Here is a 10,239-nt window from a genome sequence, read left to right on the forward strand (position 1 = left end):
TAAATGAACTTGATGTTTATAGATTATGATTTGAAACTTTTAGAAATGTTTAGTTAAAATATTGCAAATTATGTACAGCAGCATTTCCTGCATTTACAACCCAGAAAAGAGTGCAGGTGTTGCATGTTGTACACTCATAGTCACCAGTGTAAATAACTCATACTAACCCAGGTAACAAGGAGCTAAACGGTATGAGCACTGCTAATACAAATGCAAAGAGGAACACAACTCCCATTCCATAATAATATTCCTTACATTTATATAGCGCCTTTCCGGCCCCTCCACTCAGAGCTCTTCACAGGTCATGGGGACCCCTCCACCCCCACCAGTGTGCAGCCCCCCCTGGATGATGCTCCAGTCCTCTCACACACACCAGCTCTCAGTGGGGAGGAGAGCAGAGTGATGAACCAGTTCAGAGAGGGGGGTTATTAGGAGGCCATGACTGGTAAAGACCAGGGAGAAATGTGACCAGGACACTGGGGTAACACCCCTACTCTTCTCGAGAGACGCCCTGGGATTTTTAATGACCACAGAGAGTCAGGACCTCGGTTTTACATCTCAACCGAAGGACGAGATACAGTATAGTGTCCTATACTACTGGGGCATTAGGACCCACACAGACCGCAGGGTGAGCGCCCCCTACTGGCCCCACTAACACCTCTTCCAGCAGCAGCCTCAGCTTTCCCAGGAGTCTCCCGTCCAGGTACTGACCAGGCTCACACCTGCTGGGCTTCAGAGGGCTGCCAGCTGGGAGCTGCTGGGTGTGACACACAATCAGAGAGTGAAGTCTGTCTCAGAGAGGCAGACACACAGAGGACACTGTAAACACGTCACAGAAACAGGGTGCTTACAGGTATCACCTGGACAACCTCTCACTGCAGACCCTGTCTGTACACACCTGGACAGACTCTCACACACCTGGACAGCCTCTCACTGCAGACCCTGTCTGTACACACCTGGTCAGACTCTGACTGCAGACCCTGTCTGTACACACCTGGACAGACTCTGACTGCAGACCCTGTCTGTACACACCTGGACAGCCTCTCACATACCTGGACAGACTCTCACTGCAGACCCTGTCTGTACACACCTGGACAGCCTCTCACTGCAGACCCTGTCTGTACACACCTGGACAGCCTCTCACACACCTGGACAGCCTCTGACTGCAGACCCTGTCTGTACACACCTGGACAGCCTCTCACACACCTGGACAGACTCTCACTGCAGACCCTGTCTGTACACACCTGGACAGCCTCTCACACACCTGGACAGCCTCCATAATCTCTCTCTTGCTCTCTTATTTACTGGACACAAGCCACACTTGAAGCCGAGGAACACAGGACGCATCTCGGACAGACTCACCTGATACCTCACAGTATCGTCCCGAGGCCCAGTTCGCTGGTTCCGGACGCTTTCCCATCCTTCTAACGAGCGCGGCGTCCCCCTCCGCCCCGATCCAGGCCGGAAAGGGTGGGGTGGTCCGTTTTCAGTACAGAAAAGTAGCCGAATCAAGGCCGACACCGCTGTCGTTCATGTTAATGTGAAAGATCCGCGTTAGAGACGCGCACTTCTCCCGAAACCACACTTCGTGTGTACTTCTCGGTACCCAGTCGGTAGCAGGTCGGTGTGTGTGTGTGCGTGCGTGCAGCCAGGAGCAGGTCGGTGTGTGTGTAGCCGGGTAGCGGGTCGGTGTGTGTGGTGTGCAGCCGGTAGCAGGTCAGTGTGGGTGTGTGTGTGTGCAGCCGGTAGCAGGTCAGTGTGGGTGTGTGTGTGTGTGCAGCCGGTAGCCGGTAGCAGGTCGGTGTGTGTGTGTGTGTGCAGGCGGTGCCGGAGCCAGATGTTTGCTCTGCTCGGGATAAGACCACAGATAACGCCGCTGTCTCTATCGCTGTCCGCGGCCGCCCTCCTCGCCTGCCCCAGCCTGACGCTTAAAAACGCAAACCGCACAGTGTATCGATGGCATTTCTGCGTGTGTCACAGCGACTCATGCAGCCCCGTCTCCCTCTCTTCCTCTCCGGGACTCGAATGCACGAAAATGACATTTCGGCGTGGCCCCGCTGCTGTGGCTCACTGACCTGAAGCCGAACCGGGCAGTCCGGACCGAGCCCCGTCCCGAGAGACGGACAGCTGTGCGGATTACGTTTTTTAAAGCAGCGAGGCTTGCGGATGGATGTCGGTATTCCCTATCGCAGCTCCGCCGCCGCAGACTCCTGTTATCGCAAACCACTGCACGGCGCTGCGCTGTTTGCGTAAGTCCCTGCTTTCGCTCTCCTCCCCGGCTGCAGGAGCTGCGCGCTGCTCAGCCGCAACCGCTGCCCGTACGCTGCAGGCGTAGCCTTCCCGCAATCGCTCCCGCTGGGAAGCGCTGGGATGCGTCCTCCGGCTCTGAGAATAGCGGGGAGGGGCGCCGGGCTGCGTCATTTCCTGATTTTCGGAAACTCCAATTAGACGGGTGTGTCCCCCGCCTGTCCCAGACGTGCGCGCCGGGTCGCTGTCCTGATTTGTGCAGAGACTGTCCCAACCAGCCTGGCGCCCTGCCCATCCCTGCACTCAGACTTCACACCGCCTGCTGGACAGCACCGGCCCTCACCCTGCAGCCCACTGCAACACACTCCTGGTTTACAACTAACACACTGACCACACTCACACACACTGCAGCCTCCATACTAACACACTGACCACACTCACACACACTGCAACCTCCATACTAACACACTGACCACACTGACAAACACAATACACCATCCATACTAACACACTGACCACACTGACACACCCAATACACCATCCACACTAACACACTTATCATACTGACACACACAATACACCATCCATACTAACACACTGATCATACTGACACACACAATACACCATCGATACTAACACACTGATCATACTGACACACACAATACACCATCCACACTAACACACTGATCATACTGACACACACAATACACCACCCATACTAACACACTGACCACACTGACACACACAATACACCATCCATACTAACACACTGATCATACTGACACACACAATACACCATCGATACTAACACACTGACCATACTGACACACACAATACACCACCCATACTAACACACTGACCACACTGACACACACAATACACCATCCATACTAACACACTGACCATACAGACACACACAATACACCACCCATACTAACACACTGACCACACTGACACACACAATACACCACCCATACTAACACACTGATCATACAGACACACACAATACACCATCCACACTAACACACTGACCACACTGACACACACAATACACCATCCACACTAACACACTGACCATACAGACACACACAATACACCATCCATACTAACACACTGATCATACTGACACACACAATACACCATCCATACTAACACACTGAGCATACTGACACACACAATACACCATCCATACTAACACACTGACCATACTGACACACACAATACACCATCCATACTAACACACTGACCACACTCACACACACAGTACACAAACCATACTAACACACTGACCATACTGACACACTCAATACACCATCCTTACTAACACACTGACCACACTGACACACACAATACACCATCCATACTAACACACTGATCAATACTGACACACACAATACACCATCCATACTAACACACTGACCATACAGACACACACAATACACCATCCATACTAACACACTGACCACACTCACACACACAGTACACAAACCATACTAACACACTGACCATACAGACACACATAATACACCATCCATACTAACACACTGATCATACAGACACACACAATACACCATCCATACTAACACACTGACCATACAGACACACACAATACACCATCCATACTAACACACTGATCATACAGACACACACAATACACCATCCATACTAACACACTGACCACACTGACACAAACAATACACCATCCATACTAACACACTGATCATACTGACACACACAATACACCATCCACACTAACACACTGATCATACTGACACACACAATACACCACCCATACTAACACACTGACCACACTGACACACACAATACACCATCCATACTAACACACTGACCACACTGACACACCCAATACACCATCCACACTAACACACTGATCATACTGACACACACAATACACCACCCATACTAACACACTGACCACACTGACACACACAATACACCATCCATACTAACACACTGACCATACAGACACACACAATACACCACCCATACTAACACACTGACCATACAGACACACACAATACACCATCCATACTAACACACTGACCATACAGACACACACAATACACCATCGATACTAACACACTGACCACACTGACACACACAATACACCATCCATACTAACACACTGACCATACAGACACACCCAATACACCACCCATACTAACACACTGACCATACTGACACACACAATACACCATCCATACTAACACACTGACCATACTGACACACACAATACACCATCGATACTAACACACTGACCATACTGACACACACAATACACCACCCATACTAACACACTGATAACACTGACACACACAATACACCATCCATACTAACACACTGACCATACAGACACACACAATACACCACCCATACTAACACACTGACCATACAGACACACACAATACACCATCCATACTAACACACTGACCATACAGACACACACAATACACCACCCATACTAACACACTGACCATACAGACACACACAATACACCACCCATACTAACACACTGACCATACAGACACACACAATACACCATCCATACTAACACACTGACCATACAGACACACCCAATACACCATCCACACTAACACACTGATCATACTGACACACACAATACACCACCCATACTAACACACTGACCACACTGACACACACAATACACCATCCATACTAACACACTGACCATACAGACACACACAATACACCATCCATACTAACACACTGATCATACAGACACACACAATACACCATCCATACTAACACACTGACCACACTCACACACACAGTACACAAACCATACTAACACACTGACCATACAGACACACACAATACACCATCCATACTAACACACTGATCATACAGACACACACAATACACCATCCATACTAACACACTGAGCATACTGACACACACAATACACCACCCATACTAACACACTGATCATACAGACACACACAATACACCATCCATACTAACACACTGACCATACAGACACACACAATACACCATCCATACTAACACACTGATCATACAGACACACACAATACACCATCCATACTAACACACTGACCACACTCACACACACAGTACACAAACCATACTAACACACTGACCATACAGACACACACAATACACCATCCATACTAACACACTGACCATACAGACACACACAATACACCATCCATACTAACACACTGATCATACAGACACACACAATACACCATCCATACTAACACACTGACCATACAGACACAAACAATACACCATCCACACTAACACACTGATCATACTGACACACTCAATACACCATCCTTACTAACACACTGACCACACTGACACACACAATACACCATCCATACTAACACACTGATCAATACTGACACACACAATACACCATCCATACTAACACACTGACCACACTGACACACACAATACACCATCCACACTAACACACTGACCACACTGACACACACAATACACCATCCATACTAACACACTAACCATACTGACACACACAATACACCATCTATACTAACACACTGACCATACTGACACACACAATACACCATCCATAATAACACACTGATCATACTGACACACACAATACACCATCCATACTAACACACTGATCATACTGACACACTCAATACACCATCCACACTAACACACTGATCATACTGACACACACAATACACCATCCATACTAACACACTGACCACACAATACACCATCCACACTAACACACTGACCACACTGACACACACAATACAGCATCCATACTAACACACTGACCACACTGACACACACAATACACCATCCATACTAACACACTGATCATACTGACACACACAATACACCATCCACACTAACACACTGATCATACTGACACACACAATACACCACCCATACTAACACACTGATCATACTGACACACACAATACACCATCCATACTAACACACTGATCATACTGACACACACAATACACCATCCTTACTAACACACTGATCATACTGACACACACAATACACCATCCATACTAACACACTGACCACACAATACACCATCCACACTAACACACTGACCACACTGACACACACAATACACCATCCATACTAACACACTGACCACACTGACACACACAATACACCATCCATACTAACACACTGATCATACTGACACACACAATACACCATCCACACTAACACACTGATCATACTGACACACACAATACACCACCCATACTAACACACTGACCACACTGACACACACAATACACCATCCATACTAACACACTGACCACACTGACACACCCAATACACCATCCACACTAACACACTGATCATACTGACACACACAATACACCACCCATACTAACACACTGACCACACTGACACACACAATACACCATCCATACTAACACACTGACCATACAGACACACACAATACACCACCCATACTAACACACTGACCATACAGACACACACAATACACCATCCATACTAACACACTGACCATACAGACACACACAATACACCATCGATACTAACACACTGACCACACTGACACACACAATACACCATCCATACTAACACACTGACCATACAGACACACCCAATACACCACCCATACTAACACACTGACCATACTGACACACACAATACACCATCCATACTAACACACTGACCATACTGACACACACAATACACCATCGATACTAACACACTGACCATACTGACACACACAATACACCACCCATACTAACACACTGACCACACTGACACACACAATACACCATCCATACTAACACACTGACCATACAGACACACACAATACACCACCCATACTAACACACTGACCATACAGACACACACAATACACCATCCATACTAACACACTGACCATACAGACACACACAATACACCACCCATACTAACACACTGACCATACAGACACACACAATACACCACCCATACTAACACACTGACCATACAGACACACACAATACACCATCCATACTAACACACTGACCATACAGACACACCCAATACACCATCCACACTAACACACTGATCATACTGACACACACAATACACCACCCATACTAACACACTGACCACACTGACACACACAATACACCATCCATACTAACACACTGACCATACAGACACACACAATACACCATCCATACTAACACACTGATCATACAGACACACACAATACACCATCCATACTAACACACTGACCACACTCACACACACAGTACACAAACCATACTAACACACTGACCATACAGACACACACAATACACCATCCATACTAACACACTGATCATACAGACACACACAATACACCATCCATACTAACACACTGATCATACAGACACACACAATACACCATCCATACTAACACACTGATCATACAGACACACACAATACACCATCCATACTAACACACTGAGCATACTGACACACACAATACACCACCCATACTAACACACTGATCATACAGACACACACAATACACCATCCATACTAACACACTGACCATACAGACACACACAATACACCATCCATACTAACACACTGATCATACAGACACACACAATACACCATCCATACTAACACACTGACCACACTCACACACACAGTACACAAACCATACTAACACACTGACCATACAGACACACACAATACACCATCCATACTAACACACTGATCATACAGACACACACAATACACCATCCATACTAACACACTGACCATACAGACACACACAATACACCATCCATACTAACACACTGATCATACAGACACACACAATACACCATCCATACTAACACACTGACCATACAGACACACACAATACACCATCCACACTAACACACTGATCATACTGACACACTCAATACACCATCCTTACTAACACACTGACCACACTGACACACACAATACACCATCCATACTAACACACTGATCAATACTGACACACACAATACACCATCCATACTAACACACTGACCACACTGACACACACAATACACCATCCACACTAACACACTGACCACACTGACACACACAATACACCATCCATACTAACACACTAACCATACTGACACACACAATACACCATCTATACTAACACACTGACCATACTGACACACACAATACACCATCCATAATAACACACTGACCATACAGACACACACAATACACCATCCATACTAACACACTGATCATACTGACACACCCAATACACCATCCATACTAACACACTGACCACACTGACACACACAATACACCATCCATACTAACACACTGATCATACTGACACACTCAATACACCATCCTTACTAACACACTGACCACACTGACACACACAATACACCATCCATACTAACACACTGATCATACTGACACACACAATACACCATCCATACTAACACACTGACCACACAATACACCATCCACACTAACACACTGACCACACTGACACACACAATACACCATCCATACTAACACACTGACCACACTGACACACACAATACACCATCCATACTAACACACTGATCATACTGACACACACAATACACCATCCATACTAACACACTGACCACACTGACACACATAATACACCATCCATAATAACACACTGACCATACTGACACACACAATACACCATCCATACTAACACACTGATCATACTGACACACACAATACACCATCCATACTAACACACTGACCACACTGACACACACAATACACCATCCATACTAACACACTGATCATACTGACACACACAATACACCATCCATAATAACACACTGACCATACAGACACACACAATACACCATCCATACTAACACACTGATCATACTGACACACACAATACACCATCCATACTAACACACTGATCATACTGACACACACAATACACCATCCATACTAACACACTGACCATACTGACACACACAATACACCATCCATACTAACACACTGATCATACTGACACACCCAATACACCATCCATACTAACACACTGACCACACTGACACACACAATACACCATCCATACTAACACACTGACCACACTGACACACACAATACACCATCCATACTAACACACTGATCATACTGACACACTCAATACACCATCCATACTAACACACTGACCACACTGACACACACAATACACCACCCATACTAACACACTGACTATACAGACACACACAATACACCATCTATACTAATACACTGACCATACAGACACACACAATACACCATCCATACTAACACACTGACCACACTGACACACACAATACACCACCCATACTAACACACTGACCATACAGACACACACAATACACCATCCATACTAACACACTGAACTTAATGACACACACAATACACCATCCATACTAACACACTGACCATACTGACACACACAATACACCATCCATAATAACACACTAACCATACAGACACACACAATACACCATCCATACTAACACACTGATCATACTGACACACTCAATACACCATCCATACTAACACACTGACCACACTGACACACACAATACACCATCCATACTAACACACTGATCATACTGACACACACAATACACCATCCATACTAACACACTGATCATACTGACACACCCAATACACCATCCATACTAACACACTGACCACACTGACACACACAATACACCATCCATACTAACACACTGACCACACTGACACACACAATACACCATCCATACTAACACACTGATCATACTGACACACTCAATACACCATCCATACTAACACACTGACCACACTGACACACACAATACACCACCCATACTAACACACTGACTATACAGACACACACAATACACCATCTATACTAATACACTGACCATACAGACACACACAATACACCATCCATACTAACACACTGACCACACTGACACACACAATACA

The 10,239-nt window shown here is 45.9% G+C and overlaps 1 protein-coding gene across 9 annotated transcripts in view; it reads right to left on the minus strand.

The window, feature by feature from the left end:
* Positions 1–2,351, minus strand: part of dagla (diacylglycerol lipase, alpha) — a 59,225-nt gene extending 56,874 nt beyond the window's left edge. For 8 of the 9 annotated variants that reach the window (XR_015928090.1, XR_015928086.1, XR_015928087.1 and 5 more), the window contains exon 1: positions 1,363–2,351. The gene's annotated coding sequence lies outside the window, so the exon portion shown is untranslated. The remainder of the gene's footprint in view (positions 1–1,362) is intronic. The other variant, XM_088611332.1, reaches the window with a different exon arrangement.
* Positions 2,352–10,239: the final 7,888 nt, after the last annotated feature.

This window comes from Lepisosteus platostomus, chromosome 18 (assembly GCF_059453375.1).
Source record: "Lepisosteus platostomus isolate fLepPlt1 chromosome 18, fLepPlt1.hap1, whole genome shotgun sequence".
Classification (NCBI taxonomy): domain Eukaryota; kingdom Metazoa; phylum Chordata; class Actinopteri; order Semionotiformes; family Lepisosteidae; genus Lepisosteus; species Lepisosteus platostomus.